Source organism: Myotis nattereri (genome assembly GCF_964212035.1).
Source record: "Myotis nattereri genome assembly, chromosome: 1".
Lineage (NCBI taxonomy): Eukaryota > Metazoa > Chordata > Mammalia > Chiroptera > Vespertilionidae > Myotis > Myotis nattereri.
This window is the reverse complement of record NC_138075.1, coordinates 89,731,703-89,749,682: the sequence shown is the minus strand read 5'-3', so window position 1 is coordinate 89,749,682 and position 17,980 is coordinate 89,731,703. Positions and strand designations below refer to the sequence as shown.

General features: G+C 41.5%; 1 pseudogene across 1 annotated transcript in view; it reads left to right on the top strand.

The window, feature by feature from the left end:
* Positions 1-933: 933 nt before the first annotated feature.
* The window catches only part of LOC308524097 (protein EURL homolog), a 30,717-nt pseudogene continuing 13,670 nt past the window's right edge, over positions 934-17,980 (top strand). The window contains exon 1 of the transcript in view: positions 934-1,039. The product of the transcript in view is annotated as a protein EURL homolog (transcript). The remainder of the gene's footprint in view (positions 1,040-17,980) is intronic.

The following is a 17,980-nucleotide window of genomic DNA, read 5'->3' as shown; positions in this document are numbered from 1 at the left end:
GCCTCCGAGAGAAAGCTGCCCTCAAGTTCCGACCAATGCCAGACAGTCCCGTTTCTCCCGTATGAGTCTGGGTCCCCAGAGACTCGCCCGGAACTGGAGCTCAGAGCCTGAGACTCCCTCCCAATTAAAAAAGACAATCATGACCTCGGCCGCCAGCCCTCTCCGCATGCACCTCCTCACCTTTGTATTTTACTTCCGCACCGCACCTCCTCTGAGTCTCGGTATGCTTTTCTCTTTCTTTCTAGTTGTAGAATTTCCACTCAGCCAGCCTTCCTGTGGTTCTGGATGATGTCCGTTCCATCTTTTAGTTGTATTTTTGAAGTGGTTGTGTGAGGCAGCAATCTCCGGTGTTTACCTATGCTGCCATCTTGGTTTCCTCCAGCATCTCCATTTTTTAAAACTTCATAGGTGAGTGTAATGTGCAGCAAGGGTTGAAACTGTGGTCATCCTTGGGATCAATATCTTTCTTTAAGAGTATAAATAAACTGGACAAATTAGTAGGTCTCAAACCACTCCAGAAACTCTGAACGTCTACAGAAATTAGGGTTGCCGAGGAGACTTGAGAAGATGGTAGTGTAGGTAAATGCCTGTACGCGCGCTTCCCACAATCACATCAAAAGTACAACTAAAATACAGAACAACCATCATCCAGAAACACTGGAAAGCTAGCTGAATGGAGGTCCTACAACTAGAGAAGTAAATAAGAAAGCAGGGAACGGGCTGGTCCAGCACCCACGTGTGCCACTTTTTTAATCGGAAGGGAGATCATTTCTGCAGAGGCTGCCCCGAGGAGCAAGGGGTCCCAGCCCCAGCCCAGGCCCCTAGCACTGTGAAGAGAATTCCCCATAACTTCAGGCTGTAAAAACCAGTGCGGGAGCTTCCGGCGCTGGGAATTCAAAGGAGTGGCGGGCCCTGCAGCGCTGTGTGGTCACCATGGACCCAATCCGGAGTTTCTGTGCAAAGCTGTTGTCTCTGGTGGTCACTTTGGACAGAAACCACGGGCTGCAGGCGCTGGAGAGGGAAGACAGCGACTTTGAAGGTTATGCAATGAGAATTTTACATGACCTTAATTCAGAAGTTCGGACTCTAAAGGCTTTTGCAGCATGGATCAAACATTGGCTTTCTATGCTAATGTATGAAGAGGAAAAATTATCCAAAGCAGGTGAACTTTAATGAACAAATGTATATTTTCTCTGAGTTTGAATAGGGTGTGTGGATTTAAAAAAAAAATAATATGAAGAAAGTAAGTCCAGTACTCACAAATATTAATCAGTCAAATAAAAAAAAAAAACCCTCATTCTTGAAAAGGTGCAAATGTAAAGTTTAGGAAAATAACTAGAACCATGAGAAAAATGTTTACCAGCAAGTTCATTAATTATTTTGGATTTGGAACTTGGCTTTGCTTTTTAATAGTGATAAGAATGATGCAGTACTAGGAAAGTTCTGGAAAATGCTGTCAATTTTGCTTTAAAATGAGAATCTGGTGTTTCTGTAGTTTATTGTTTTCAAATAAAATGCCGTAAGTGTTTTAGACATTTTGAGCGAAAAAACAACAGTGTGGATTGGGGCTCAGTGACACAGAGGCTGCTGGAAACCCAGCTGTTCCTCTTAAAAAGCTGGCACCACAAACTGTACTTACAAGGTCCTGCTTCCTCTGAGCTCCAGCACCAGGGCAAGGCTCTGGGGAACGCAGACACATACGAGGAGGAACTGGATTGTCTGGCATTAGGGCAGGAACTCAGGGATGGCTTTCTCCCAGATGGAGGTGCTTGCAGGGATAATTGTTCCTATGCTGGGACCTCCCTGGTCGCAGGGCTGACTGGCAGCCATTTCTGTTTGCTCCACCTTGGTGATTCCCTAAGACACTGCCTCATCCAATTTGCAACCCCACCCAAGCTGTGTGCAGCAGCTTTTGCATATGAATAGCCTGTCCTTGCTCAGGCTAGGGTCTCTCAAGCAAGGTGCAGCTGGGTCAAGGAGCTCCAAACCTATCAGTAGAGGGCCCAAGACCTGACACCAGCACCAGCCTGCCTTGCTTTGTGGCTGGGCCTAATCTGGGCACTTCCAAACTTGATACAAAGAGGAGGAATCTGCAAATCTCTCTGTAGCTCTGGGTTTTATAGAGCACCTACTACACAAGGCCACTCTACCAACTCAAGGACATATAGCAGCTCTACCCAATACATAGAAACAAACACAGGAAAGCAGCCAAAATGCAGAGACAAAGAAACATGTCACAAATGAAAAAAATGGAAGAAAGCAAACTACTGGCTATAGAGTTCAAAATCACAGTTAACCAGTTACTCAATAATCTTCTAGAAACATCCAAAAAAAATGGAGAAAGACCAGTTGGAGATTAAGCATATACTGCCTGAAATAAAGAATAACATACAGGGATTCAATGGTAGAGTGGAGGATTCTGAGAATCAAGTCAATGATTTGAAATATGAAGAAGCAAAAACCATCCAACAGGAAGAGCAAAAAGAAAAAAGAATTCAAAAATATGAAGATAGTGTAAGGAGCCTCTGGGACAACTTCAAGTACACCAACATCTGAATTATGGGGGGTACCAGAAGAAGAGAGAGAGCAAGATACTGAAAACCTATTTGAAGAAATAATGACAGAAAACTTCCCCTACCTGATGAAAGAAATAGACTTACAAGTCCAGGAATCACAGAGTACCCCAAACAAAAGGAACCCAAAGAGGACCACACCAAGACACATCATCATTAAAATGCCAAGGGCTAAAGACACAGAGAGAATTTTAAAAGCAGCAAGAGAAAAGCAGTAAGTTACCTACAAGGGAATGCCCATATGACTGTCAGCAGATTTCTCAACAGAAACCATACAGGCCAGAAGGGAGTGGCAAAAAATATTCAAAGTGATGAATAGCAAGGACCTATAACCAATATTACTCTACCCAGCAAAGCTATCATTTAAAATTGAAAGTCAGATAAAGAGTTTCACAGACAAGAAAAAGCTAAAAGAGTTCATCACCACCAAACCAGTATTATATGAAATGCTGAAGGGTATTCTTTAAGAAGAGGAAGAAGGAGAAACAGAAGAAGAAGAAGAAGAAGAAGAAGAAGAAGAAGAAGAAGAAGAAGAAGAAGAAGAAGAAATATGAACAACAAAATGGCAACAAATGCATACTCATCAACAATTGAATCTAAAAATTAAAATAAATGAATAAGAAATCTAACGAACAGAATAGCATGGTGAATAAAATAGAATCAGAGGCATGGAAATGGAACAGACTGACGATTTTTAAAGGGAATGGGGGTAGGCCTTCCTATCCAGGGGAAGCGGGAAGAGATTAAACAAAGATTTTATATGCATATATGCATTACTTATGGACACAGATTATAGGGTGGTAAAGGCCTGGGGCAGGGCAGGAACTGGGTGGAGGGGGACAATGAGGGGGGAAAAAGAGGGACATCTGTAATAATCTCAACAATAAAGATTGAAAAAAAGAAAGAAATTGGGGGTGCTTTATAAACCCCAAGTTCTCGTGTATTAAATGCTAATGGTGATGTCAGCAAAGTGGTGCCATAGCAGTTCCAAGCTCTTCCTCCCTTATAGAAACACAGAAAAACAAGCAAAAATTGTCAGAACCAACTCTGTCAGAACTCTGGAGAACAATCAAAGGTTTACAACAACCAAGTGAATACTTAATCAAGAAAAAGACAGTTTGTCCTGGCCAATGTGGCTCAGTTGGTTGAGCATTGTCCTGTGCACCCAAAGGTCACTGGTTCAATTCCTGATCAGGGCACAAGCCCAGGTTGCAGGTTCAATTCCTGGATGGGGTGCCTATGGGAGGCAGCCAATCAATGTTTGGTTCTCACATCGATGCTTCTCTCTCTCTCTCCCCCCCTCTCCCTACCTCTCTGAAATCAATATATATATACTAATAAAAGAGAAAAATGGTAATTGGCATACGACGCTACCCTTTTCATTGGCTAATCAGGGCTATATGCAAATTAACTGCCAACTAAGATTGGCAGTTAACTGCCAACAAGATGGCAGTTAATTTGCATATGTAGGCACAATTCAGGGAGGCGAAAGGGAAAGCAGGAAGAAGCCCCCTGCCACTGACAGTGATCAGAAACCCAGGGGGGAGCTAAGAGCCGCCTTTGCCCTGCCCCCCAGCCATGATCGGAGAATCAGGCGCCTTTGCCGCCCTGGCCAGTGATATCAGGAAGTAGGGGTGGAGCCAGCGATGGGAGCTGGGCACGGTCGAAGCTGGCAGTCCCGGGAGCTAGGGGTCCCTTGCCTGGGCCTAAAGCAGAGCCCACGATCGGGGCCGCTGCAGCTGCAGGTCCCCGCTGCCCGAGCCGGACGCCTTGGCCAGAGGTGTTAGGCCTGGGCAGGGGCGGAGCCTGCAACCGCGGGGAGCTGGGGGTCCCCTGCCCAGGCCTGACACCTCTTCCAGAGGCCTCAGGCCTGGTCAAGGGGCCGATCCGGTAATTGGTGATCGGAGGGTGATGAGGGTCAACTCCTCTGGCCGAGGCATCAGGCCTGGGTGGGGGTCAGAGCCAGTGATCGGGGGGATATGGGGGTCCCCTGTCCAATCCTGACACCTCTGGTGGAGGCGTCAGGCCTGGGCAAGGGGCCGATCAGGCGATCGGAGGGTGATGGGGGTCTACGCCTCTGGCTGAGGCATCAGGCCTGGGCAAGGGGCAGAGCCAGCAATCAGAGGGGTCTGGGGGTCCCCTGCCCAGGCCTGATGCCTGGGCCAGAGGCATCAGGCCTGGGCTGGAGGCAGAACCAGTGATGGGGGGAAATGAGGGTCCCCTGCCCAGGCCTGACGCCTCTGTCAGAGGCGTCAGGCCTGGGAAAGGGGCCAATCCTGCGATTGGAGGGTGATGGGGGTCAATGCCTGAGGGCTCCCAGTATGTGAGAGGGGGCAGGCTGGGCTGAGGGACACTCACCCCTCCCCCACACCCAGTGCATGAATTTCGTGCACCGGGCCCCTAGTATATATATATTTAAAAGACAGCTCAAGAATGGCAGGAAAGCTTTGTGGCATTCTTTCCTGCTCTTGCCTCACCTCCAACCCTGGAGTGGCAGCAGTGTTAGAGCAGCAGCAGCTCGTAATCCTAGTGTGGACTCTGATCCATGAGTCTGGAGGAAGTAGAGCAGACCTTATTTGCAAATTATCATGTGTATCTATTCTAACCTGTGTGAGGCTACCTGAAGGACTGCCTCAAGTGCTTGTCTCTGGACTAACTCAGAACGCAGGCCAAAAAAGCTGAATGCATTATTCAAAAGAGCTGCAAGGCAGACTAACAACCCACAGATGCCTGGGGTAGAAAATTAAGATCCAGATATACAATAGACCACCAGAGACATGGGAAGAAAAGCTGAGGGAGAGTCTTTGGAAAATTAGGACATTCAAAAGCATCCATGTATACAAGGAATACTGAGGGGAATTTAGAGAGCCACACACATGGCCAGGGTAAAACACATGCTCAGAAATACTTGAAAGGACCCTAAGTTTTCATCTAAAGCTGATCCCTAGGCTCAGTGCAAGTCTGGATAAGTGTTGGAGTGCCCCAGCACAGAGCCATCTGTAAAGACAGGAACAGGTGTCTGGTGGGTTGTTTGTTTGTTTTCTGTTTCTTTAAGGGAGGTGCTGTATTTTATTTTATTTTGTCCCCTAGGCTTCAAGGAATTCTCTGAAGGAACAGGGACTTCAGGGACCACAAATAACAAGATATACAGTCTTTCCAAAATAGTTTGGAAAATTCACTAAACAATAGACTACTACAGCCTTCGATTAAACACAGAGAGAGAGAGAGAGAGAGAGAGAGAGAGAGAGAGAGAGAGAGAGAAACACAAGCAAAAAACAGCAAACCCTAGAGAAGGGAGATAATCTGATTTCCAGAGTTATCACATCATAATATTCAAGTGTCCAGTTTTCAATAAACATCACAAGGCATATAAAGAAACGGGAAATTATGGCCCACTCAAGTGCCCAAAACCATCCTTGAGGAAACCTGAGTATTGGATTTCCTAGACAAAAGCTTTAAAACAACTATCTTAAATACACTCAAATTGTAAAAGGGAAACATGAACAAATCACTAAAGGAAATCAGGGAAACACTGTATGAACAAAATAAGAATATTAATAAAGGTATAGAAAGTATAAAAAGAAACCAAAGATAAATTCTAGAACTGAAAAATACAATAACTGAAGCAAAAAAAAAAATCACTAGAGGGATTCAATAGCAGACTTGAGCAGACAAAAGAAAAAAAAATAGTGAATTTGAAAGTAGATTATTCAAATTACCAAGTTTGAAAAGCAGAAAGAGAAAAACAGAAAAAAGAAAAAATTGAACCAAGTCTAAGGGATGTGTGCATACCACCAGATGGACAAACATGAATTTATGGAAGTCCCAGAGGGAAAAAAGAGAGAAAGGAACAGGAAAATTACTTGAAAAATGATGGCAGAAAACTTGCTGAATATGATAAAAGACTAAAAACAAACAACAACAACTACAAAAACACACAGAAAACTCCAGGACCAGATGGTTTCATAGGTGAATTCTACTAAATATTTAAAGAAGAATTAACACCAATTCTTATCAAACATTTTCAAAAACTTGAAACTCATTCTATGAAGCCATCATTATTCAGATACTAATGCCAGATACAAACAAAGCAGGAAAAGAAAATCACAGACTAAAATTCCTTATGAATATAGATGCAAAATCTTCAATGAAACACAAGAAACTCAATTGAACAGCACATTAAAATTATTATACACTGCGACCAAATAGGTTTATCCTAGAAATGCAATAGATTCAACATAAGAAAATTAACCAATGGAATAAATCACATTAATAGGATGAAGAAAAAACACATGATTATCTGAATTGATGCAGAAAAGGCATTTGACACTCTTTCATGATAAAGAAAAATAAATTATAGACAGAGAATAAACTAATGGTTGCCAGATAGCAGGGGGGTTGAGGGTCTGGATAAAAAAAGGTGAAGGGCTTAAAAAATACAAATTGGCCGAAACTGGTTTGGCTCAGTGGATAGAGCGTCGGCCTGCGGACTCAAGGGTCCCGGGTTCGATTCCGGTCAAGGGCATGTACCTGGGTTGCGGGCACATCCCCAGTGGGAGATGTGCAGGAAGCAGCTAATCGATGTTTCTCTCTCATCGATATTTCTAACTCTCTATCTCTCTCCCTTCCTCTCTGTAAAAAATCAATAAAATATATATTTTTTAAAAAATACAAATTGGCCATTACAAAATAGTCATGTGGATATAAAGCACAGCTTAGGGAATAGATCAACAATAATAACTATGCACAGTGTCAGGTAGGTACTAGACTTAGTGAAGGAATCACTTCGCAAGTTATATAAATGTTTAACCATTATGCTGTGCATCTGAAACTAACATAATATTGTCAACTATAATTTCTCTAAAAACTTAGAAAAAACTAGCAATGGAATGGAATTTCCTCAACATAGTAAAGGGCATTTATGAAAACCCATGCCTAACATCATACTCAATAGTGAAAGACAAAGCTTTCTCCTTAAGATCAGGAACAAGACAGTGATGTCCACTCTCACCAATGCTATTCAACATTGTACTAGAAGTTCTAGCCAGAACAATTAGATAAAAAAATAAATAAAATACATCCAGAGTGGAAATAAATAAATAAAATTATCTGTATTTGCAAGTGACATGGTCCCATGTATAGAAAATCCCAAAGAAACCACAAGAAAGCTACTAGAGCTAATAAAGGAATTAAGCAATTTGCAGAGTATAAATCAATACACAAAAATCAGTGTGTTTCTATATAACTTTAATGAACAATCCCAAACTTCAATTAATAAAGCAATTACATGGGAATAGAGGGAACATAATAAAGTCCATCTATGACAAATGCACAACCAACATCATACTCAATAGGCAAAAACTTAAAAGCATTTCCCTTAAGATCAAGAACAAGACAGGGGTTTCCACTTCCACTACTCTTATTCAATATAGTACTGGAAATCCTAGCCACAGCAATCAGACAAGAAGAATAAAAGGCATTCAAATTGGAAAGGAGGAGGTGAAACTGTTATTTTTCGCAGATGACATGATAGTGTACATAGAAAACCCTAAAGACTCAACCAAAAAAAACTACTAGAGCTAATAAATAAATTCAGCAAAGCAGCAGGATACAAAATTAATACTCAGAAATCTGTGGCATTTTCATATACCAATAATGAACTATCAGAAAGGGAAACTAAAACACACACACACACACACACACACACACACACACAAGTCCCATTTACAATTGCATCATTAAAAAATCGCATACCTGGGAATAAATGTAACCAAGGATGTAAAAGACCTGTACTTCGAAAATTATAAGAAATTGAAGAAGATACAAGTAAGTGGAAGCATATACTGTGTTTGTGGATAAGAAGAATTAACATCATTAAAATATCCATACTCCCCAAAGCAATCTATAGATTCAACACAATTCCTATTGATATACCAATAGTGTATTTCACAAAACTAGAGAAAATATTCCAAAAATGTACATGTAACGACAAAAGACAGCAATGTTGAGAAAGAACAAAGTTGGAGGAATCATACTTCCTGATATCAAACTACATTACAAGGCCATAGTAATAAAAAAACAAAAAAAAACAACAAAAAACAGCATGGTACTAGCATAAAAATAGACAGATAGATCAATGGAACAGAATAGAGAGCCCAGAAATAAACCCACGCCTTTATAGACAATTAATATTTGACAGAGGAGGCAAGAACATACAATGGGATAAAGACTATATTCAATAAATGGTGTTGAGTAAATTGAACAGATACATGCAAAAAATGAAACAAAAACACCTTCTTACACCATACACAAGAATAAACTTAAAATGATTAAAGACTTAAATGTCAGAATCAAAACCATAAAAAATCTAAGAAGAAAACATAGGCAGTAATATCTTGGACATTTCTTATAGCAATATTGTTTCTGATATATCTCCTCTAGATATATCAGAAAAAAATAAACAAAAGGAAAAATAAACAAATGGGACTACATCAAGCTAAAATGTTTTTGCACAGCAAAGGAAACCATCAACAAAATGAAAAGACAACCCACTGAATGGGAGAACATATTTGCCAATGACACATCTGATAAGAGCATAATATCCAAAATTTATAAAGAACTGATACAACTCAACACCATAAAAACAATCATATTTAAAAATGGGCAAAGGACCTAAATAGACACTTCTCCAAAGAGGCCTATAGACATATGAAAAGATGCTCAATATAACTAATCATCAGAGAAATGCAAATTAAAAGCACAATAAGAAATCACCTGTCACAGAGGCTATCATCAATAAATCAACAAATAATAGTGTTGGTGAAGATGTGGAGAAAAGGAAAACCTGTGCATGTTGGTGGGAATGCAGATTGGTGCAAACACTGTGGAAAACAGTATTGAGTTACCTTAACAAATTAAAAATGGAACTGCCTTATGACTCAGCAATTCTACTTCTAGGAATATTTCCAAAGAAACTGAAAGACTAATTTGAAAGTTAGTCTGACTATATGAATATAGTTAGTCTATTCATATAGTTAGTCTAACTATATGAATCCCTAGTTCATTCCCGCATTATTTACAATAGCCAAAATTTGGAAACGTGCAAGTGTCCATCAGTAGATGAGTGGATAAAAAGCTGTGGTATAGCCCTAACCGGTTTGGCTCAGTGGATAGAGCGTCAGCCTACGGACTGAAGGGTCCCAGGTTCGATTCCGGTCAAGGGCATGTACCTTGGTTGTGGGCACATCCCCAGTAGGGGGTGTGCAGGAGGCAGCTGATCGATGCTTCTCTCTCACCGATGTTTCTAACTCTCTATCCTTCTCCCTTCCTCTCTGTAAAAAAATCAATAATATATATATAAAGCTGTGGTATACTTACACAATAGAATACAACTCAGCTGTAAAAAGAAGGAAATCGTATCCTTTGTGACAGCATGGAGGGACATGGAGAGTATTATGCTAAGTGAAATAAGCCAGTCAGAGTAAGACAGTACCATATGATTTCACTCATTCATGGACTTTAATGACCAAAATGAACTAACAAACAAAATAGACACAGTCTCATAGAAAGAGAGCAGGCTGATAGCTGTCAGGGAGCTGGGGTGGGGGTTGGGGGGGTGGGGTTGGAGGGATTGAGCAAAAAAGAAAAAAGAGAGAGAGAAAAAACTGATGGACACGGACAACAGTGTGGTGACTGCTGGGATGAGGGAGGTGGGAGAAGGTAGAAGAGGGTATTGGGAGGAAAAATGGTGATAGACAGAGACTTGACTTAGGATGGTGAACAATACAGTGTACAGATAATATATTGTAGAATTGTACACCTGAAACCTGTATAGTTTTGTTAACCAGTGTCATCCCAATAAATTCAATTTTAAAAAAAGCAGTGGTACATTTACACAATGGAATGCTACTTAGCTGTGAAAAAAGAAGGAAATCTTACCTTTAGTGACAGCATAGATGGACCTGAAGAGTATTATGTATGCTAAGTCAAATAAACCAGTCAGAGAAAGACAAGTACCACATGATTTTACTGATATGTGGAATCTAGTGAACAAAATGAACTAACAAACAAAACAGAAACAGACTCAGAGATATAGAAAACAGACTGACAACTGTCAGAGAGGAAGGGCATGGAGGCCTGGGTGAAAAGCTAAAAAGACTAAGCAAAAAACAAAAAACAGAGAAACCAAGATGGCGGCATAGGTAAACACTGGAAACCGCTGCCTCCCACAACAACTTCAAAAACACAACGAAAAGACAAAACGGACATCATCCAGAACTACAGGAAGGCTGGCTGAGTGGAAATTCTACAACTAGAAGGAAAGAGAAAAGCACACTGAGACTCAGAGGAGCTGCAGAAGTAAAGTGCACAGGTACGGAGGCTCGAGCGTGCGGAAAGGGCTGGTACCTGAGGATGTGGCTTTCTTTTTGAATCAGGAGGGAGTCACAAGCTCCCGACTGCTCTGAACTCCAGTTCCGGGAAGTCTCTGGGGACCCAGGACACATATGGGGAGAAACTGGACTGACTGGGAGAATTGGTCAGAACTCAAGGGTGGCTTTCTCTCAGAGGTGCTTGCAGCGATTACCGGGACACTGAGACGCGGGGCCCCATAGGGCAGGGCTGAGGATCAGTCATAGCTGTTTGCTCTGCCCTGTTTATTCCCTGAGACGCCGCCCCACCCAAGCTGTGTGCAGAGGCTTTTGCATATGAAAGGCCTGGCCCTTTGCAATCTATAATTACCTAACAAACTGCAGCGGGATCTGAGACCCAGAACATCCAAAAGAAGGCCCAAGGCCCCACAGCAGCTTGCAATGCTTCACAGCTGGGCCTCATCTGAGCACCTCTAAACCCCAAACAAAGAAGAGGAACCTGCAGATCTCTCCATAGCTCCTGCTGGGTAGCCTCAGGCAGAGGCTAAATTAGCACCTTCTTAGTGATCCAAGAACCAGTGTACCCAGTGGTCAGAGTGGGACCATCCAGATTACAACTCCTCAGATCCATAAGGGACACACTCAGGGGGCAGACTCAGTGAGCACCAAAGCCCCACTGAAGCAAGTCTTGCCCCAGAAGGGTGTCTCCAGCACAGAAGTTCTCCCACTGTAGACACAGCTGATTCTCACAGCCAATTGGCCTGGAGGTCAATTCCTCCCAGAGATACCTAAACAATCAAGGCTTAACTACAACAAGACTGTGCACACAGCCCACAAAAGGGTCCACCAAGAGTGTCCACCTCAGGTAATTGTAAAGGCTGAGCCACTGGGCCCTATAGGACACTTAGCACAAAAAGCCACTCTATCGACACAGGGAAGCGTAAAAAATGCAGAGACAAAGAAACAGGTCACAAATGACAGAAATGGAGGAAAGCAAACAACTGGATATAGAGTTCAAGACCACACTTTTAAGGTTTTTCAAGAACTTTCTAGAAACCACTGATAAGTTTAGTGAGACCCTCAAGAAATCTAGTGAGACCCTCGAGGTTATGAAAAAGGACCAACTAGAAATTAAGCATACACTGACTGAAATAAAGAATATTATACAGAGTTCCAACAGCAGACCAGAGGATCGCAAAAATCAAGTCAAAGATTTGAAATACGAAGAAGCAAAAAACACCAAACTGGAATGTTGTAAATATTTCCCTCCACGTCCCGCGTGGTTTAGGGTTCAGAATCTGGAAGAGAAGCTGCACACAAATGAAAGAGAAGAGACAAGAGATAATTTGAAAATATTGGGGGGGCCAGGCAGGTAAGTCCAACTCAAGGGGAAGGACTTCCACTGGTGCTCAGGCCTTGCCAACCTTTTATTGGTTTGGGATCACCCATAGCCCTTAGGCAGGCAAATTCCAGTAACACACAGACTATCTTATCAATAAGGATTTACATGACTATCTAGTGGGGAAGTTGCTTCAGCTACCATTGTCTGGACTAACAGTGGGTGCACAGCTCTGACCTTTGCTAGGGCTTCAAGGGTCACTAGCCTTCCAGGTTCTCTGTCCATACCTCTCTGCTAGTGAAGACAATAGGCGGTTTCCCACACTGGAAAAACAAAAAGAAAAAATGAATCCAAAAAAATGAAGATAGTGTAAGGAGCCTCTGGGACAACTTCAAGCGTACCAACATCTGAATTATGGGGGTGCCAGAAGAAGAGAGAGAGCAAGATATTGAAAACCTATTTGAAGAAATAATGACAGAAAACTTCCCCTACCTGGTGAAGAAATAGACTTACAAGTCCAGGAAGTGCAGAGAACCCCAAACAAAAGGAATCCAAAGAGGACCGCACCAAGGCACATCATAATTAAAATGCCAAGAGCAAAAGACAAAGAGAGAATCTTAAAAGCAGCAATAGAAAAAAAGTCGGTTACCTACAAGGGAGTACCAAACGACTGTCAGCTGATTTCTCTACAGAAACTTTGCAGGCCAGAAGGGAGTGGCAAGAAATATTCAAAGTGATGAATAGCAAGAACCTACAACCTAGATTACTTTATCCAGCAAAGCTATCATTCAGAATTGAAGGTCAGATAAAGAGCTTCACAGATAAGAAAAAGCTAAAGGAGTTCATCACCACCAAACCAGGATTATATGAAATGCTGAAAGGTATCCTTTAAGAAGAGGAAGAAGAAGAAAAAGGTAAAGATACAAATTATGAACAACAAATACACATCTCTCAACAAGTGAATCTAAAAATCAAGTGAATAAATAATCTGATGAACAGAATTAACTGGTGAATATAATAGAATCAGGGGCATAGAAAGGGAGTGGATTGACTCTTCTCGGGGGTGGGAGGGGAAGGGGTGTGGGAGATGCGGGAAGAGACCGGACAAAAATCGTACACCTATGGATGAGGACTGTGGTGGGGGTTGTAAGGGCAGAGGGTGGGGTGGGAACTGGGTGGAGTGGAGCTATGGGGGGAAAAAGAGGAACAACTGTAATAATCTGAACAATAAAGATTTAATTTAAAAAATAAAATAAAATAAGAGAAAGAAATGAACATGTTAAAAAAAAATTGAGGTACATTTACACAATGGAATACTATTTGACCATAAAAAAGAATGTAATTTTACCCTTTGCGATAGCATGGATGGACCTGGAAAGTATTATGCTAAGTGATATAAGCCAGTCAGAGAAAGACAAGCACCATATGATTTCACTTATATGTGGAGTCTAATGAACAAAATTAACTAACAGCCCTAACTCGTTTGGCTCAGTGGTTAGGGTGTTGCCCTGAGGACTGAAGGGTCCCGGATTTGATTCCAGTCAAGGGCACATGCCCAGGTTGCAGGCTCAATCCCCAATGGGGGGCATGCAGGAGGCAGCCCATCAATGATTCTCTCTCATCATTGATGTTTCTATCACTCTCTCCCTCTCCCTTCCTCTCTAAAATAAATAAAAATATTTTTTTAAAAATAAACTAACAAAGTGGAGACAGACTCATTGATACAGAGAACAGACTGGCAGCTGTCAGAGGGGAGGGGTGGGAGAGTGGGTGACCAGGGTGAAGGGATTAAGCGAGGAAAAAAGACTCATGGACACAGACAACAGTATGGGGTGGATGGATGTAGAGGGGGGATTAATGGTGATGGAAGGAGACTTGACTTTGGCTGGTTAACACACAATACAATATACAGATGATGTATTGTAGAATTTCATACATGAAACATATATAATTTTATTAAACAATGTCACCCCATTAAATTCAACAAAAAAATAGTTTTTAAAAAAGAAACAGCTGTATTTTCAGATAAAAAAGAATGAACTTTGACTTTTATTTCATACAATATATAAAAATTACCTCGAAGTGGATCGATAACCTAAAAAATGTAAGAGCTAATAACATAAAACTCTTACAAAAAGCATTGGGAAAAAAAGAAAAACATTGGAGTAAACCTTCACAACCTTGGATTTGGCAATGACATCAAAAGCATGGACAACAGTGGTTCTTATTAATAAACACTTAAGTTCTGTCTTTTAAAAAAAAAAAAAAGCATGGACAAAACAAGACAAAATGTAGGACTTCATCAAAATCTAAAACTTTTGTTCATCAAAATACATTATTAAGGAAGTAAAAAGGCAACATACAGCATGGTAGAAAATATTTGTAAATCATATATCTGATTGGATTTATTGCCCAGAATACATGAAGAACACTTATAACTCAACCACACAAAAAAATCTGAATTAAAAAATGGATAGAAATCAAAGCAATCATAATTCGCTGATGACTTGCCTACATTCTTCAGTTGATGTTGATCTTTCAATAAACAATAGAAAGTTTTAAAAAATTAATTCAAAAAATTTTAAATGGGCAAAGGACTTGAATAGTTGTTTTCCCAAAGATATACAAATGGCCAATAAGCACATGCAAAGAAGCTCAACATCATTAGTCATTGGAGAAATGCAAAGAATAACCATAATGAAATACCACTTCATACCTACTGGATGACTATAATTTTTTAAATGGAAAATAACAAGTTTTGGTGCATTGCTGATGAAAGTGTAAGGTGGTGCAGCTGCGATGCTAAATAACTTGACAGCTCCTCAGAAAGCTACTAGTAAATATGCAATTACCATGTGACCTAGCAATTCCACTCCTGGGGATACACCCAAAAGAAATGAAAACAAGGATTCAAGCAAATACCTATACACCAATGTTTATTGCACATTACTCACAATAGCCAAAAGATGGAAACATCACAAGTTTTATGAACAGATGAGTGGATAAACAAAATGTGATATATACATACAATGGAATATTATTCAGTTTTAAAAAGGAATAGAGTTCTGAAACATACTACAATATGAATGGACCCTGAAAGCACGATAAGTGAAATAAGCCAACACAAAAGAACAAAATGTTCTTTGATTCCACGTATAGAAAATATCTAAATTGCCAAGAGGTCCATGAAAATGTGCTCAACATCACTGATTATCAGAGAATTGCAAATCAAATCCATAATGAGATATTACCTCAAACCTGCTAGAATGGCTATCATCAAGACAAGGGCTAACAAGTGTTGATGAGGATGTGCAGAAAAGAGAACCCTTGTGCACTATTGGTGGGATTGTAAATTGGACTACAATATGGAAAACAATATGGAGGCTCCACAAGAAATTTAAAATAGAACTACCATATGATCCAGCAATTCCACTTCTGGGTATACAGGGGCAGGCACAAGTAGGTTAATAATAATAACAATAAGTAATACAATAATTAATAAATAACACAAGAATAAACTTTCACATACTCACAATTATAAACCTATATTTGCTCACCTCTGTATATCCAAAGGAAATCACTATCTCAAAGAGATATCTGCACCCCCGTATTCACTGCAACATCATTTACAATAGCGAAGACATGGAAACAACCTATATATCAATAAACAGATAAATGGATAAAGGAAATGTGGTATATATACAATGGAATATTATTCAGCCATAAAAAAGAAGGAAATCCTGCCATTTGCAACAACAGTGATGGAATTAAGGGTATTATGCTAAGTGAAACAAGTCAGACAAAGAAAGACAAATATTGTATGATGTCACTTTACATGGAAACTAAAAAAATCAAACTCATAGAAACAGAAGTCAGATTTGAAGTTTCCAGAGGCAGGAGGTGAGGAGTGAGGGATTTGGGTGAAGGGAGTCAAAAGGTGCAAACTTCCAATTATAAGGTAAACTAGGGGCCCAGTGCACGAATTTGTGCACCTTGAAAGGAACTGTGGGCCACGAGGCTGCAGTGGGCACAAGGTTGGGTCTTGGCCCATCCTCCATGCCCCACCTGGAACCTCCCACCATGGCCCCCAGCCCTCTGTCTGCAAGCAGCCCCACTCCTACCACCACTGCTCCCACGCACTGATGGCGCTGGCCCTGCTCACACCCGCTGACAGCACGGAGAGATTGAGGCCGGTGGCATCAGCAGGTGCGAGCGGTAGCTGCTGCCCCGGTTGCCCCTCAGGAGCAGGGGGAGGTGGAGAAGCCCTTAGGGGCGATCAGGGCCAGCAGCCACCACTTGCACCCACTGATGGCGCCAAGCAATTGGCACCGGCACCATGCACCGGCAGTGGGTACGAGCGGTGGCTATGGCGCCGGCTATGGGTGCAAGCAGGCTGGCACCAGCAGTGGGTGTGAGTGGTGGCTCTGGCACTGGCAGCGGTTGTGAGTGGGGCCGATGCTGGCAGCGGTGCGAGTGGCAGCTGCCAGCCCTGATCGCCCCTCAGGAGCATAGGGAGGTGGAGAAGCCCTGAGAGGCGATCAGGGCAGCCGCTGCTTGCACCCACTGACAGCATTGAGTGGTTGGGGCCGGCGCTGGGCACCGGCAGCAGGTGCGAGCAGCGGCTCCAGTACCAGTAGTGGGTGCGAGCAGGGCCAGCACCACCAGAGGCTCGCCCCGATGACAGCAACCAGCGCCCCGCCTTGATTTGGCGCCCCCCCCCACTCACCTTCTCCACCATCCCTCCGCAGCCGATGCCCCCTATGTTCCACACTCTGTCGCCTGCTGCCAACGCCTGCCATGTTCCACCCACGCCCTCTGGTTGTCAGTGCACGTCATAGCGACCAGTTGTTCGGTTGTTCCACTGTTCGGTCTATTTGCATATTAGGGTTTTATAAATATAGATAAGTACAGCGTGTGACTATAGTTGACAATACTGTGTTATAGATTTGAAAGTTGCTGAAGAGAGTAAATCTTAAAAGTTCTCATCAGAAGGGAAAATATGTGTAATTGTGAAGTGATGGATATTAACTAAACTTATTGTGGTCATCATTTTACAACACATACATATATCAAATCATTACATTGTACATCTTAAACTTATACAGTGCTATATGTAAAATATATTTCAATAAAACAGGGAGGGAGAAGATACTTTCCAAATGTTATCTGGTTGACCCAGCCCTATTATTAAAATCTCTTCTTTTTGGCCCAAAATATGTGGGTGGGGAGGGATCTAGAACGGGCAAATTTATAGATACAGAAAGTAGACTAGAGGCTGCTAGGCTGCTAGGATGGAGGGGGAATGAAGGATATTGCTTAGTGGTTATAGAGTTTCTGTTTGTGGTGATTTTTTAAAGTTTTCGGAATAGTGGTGATGGTTGCACAACATTGTTAATGTAATTAATGTCAGTGAACTTTATGCTTAAAATGGCAGATTTATGTTATATGTAAATATGTATGTATTCTACTACAATAAAAAAGAAAAGAAAAAAAAAGTGCTAATGGCTATCATTCAGGATATGGCTTTCCTGTCTATAGAGAAGGGGAGGGGATACAATTGGGGGAGGTTCATAGGGGTTCATTGCTAATGTTCTGTTTATTAACTGTATGATGAGTACATTAATATTTTAGTATATTTTTATACTTTTAGTTATACATTTATAGTAAAATAATTTGTATTACATATTTATAATAAAAGC